Source organism: Brassica oleracea, chromosome C8 (assembly GCF_000695525.1).
Source record: "Brassica oleracea var. oleracea cultivar TO1000 chromosome C8, BOL, whole genome shotgun sequence".
In the NCBI taxonomy this organism is placed as follows: domain Eukaryota; kingdom Viridiplantae; phylum Streptophyta; class Magnoliopsida; order Brassicales; family Brassicaceae; genus Brassica; species Brassica oleracea.
The window spans coordinates 37600301-37600529 of NC_027755.1; positions in this window are offsets into that span (position 1 = coordinate 37600301).

A 229-nucleotide genomic window follows, 5' to 3' on the forward strand; every position below is an offset into this window, starting at 1 on the left:
ATTTTTTCTTATATGTTATATTTTGAATTTTTTAAAATGACTTTAAATTACAAAAATGAGGAAAAACCTTATATGTTATATTTTTTTAAGCGACTTTAAAATACAAAAATGAAGACACCTTATATGTTATATTTTTCTTATATGATAGATTTTTTCTTATATGTTATATTTTAAATTTTTTAAAACAACTTTAAATTACAAAAATGTAAGTTTTTCTTAAGTATACGAC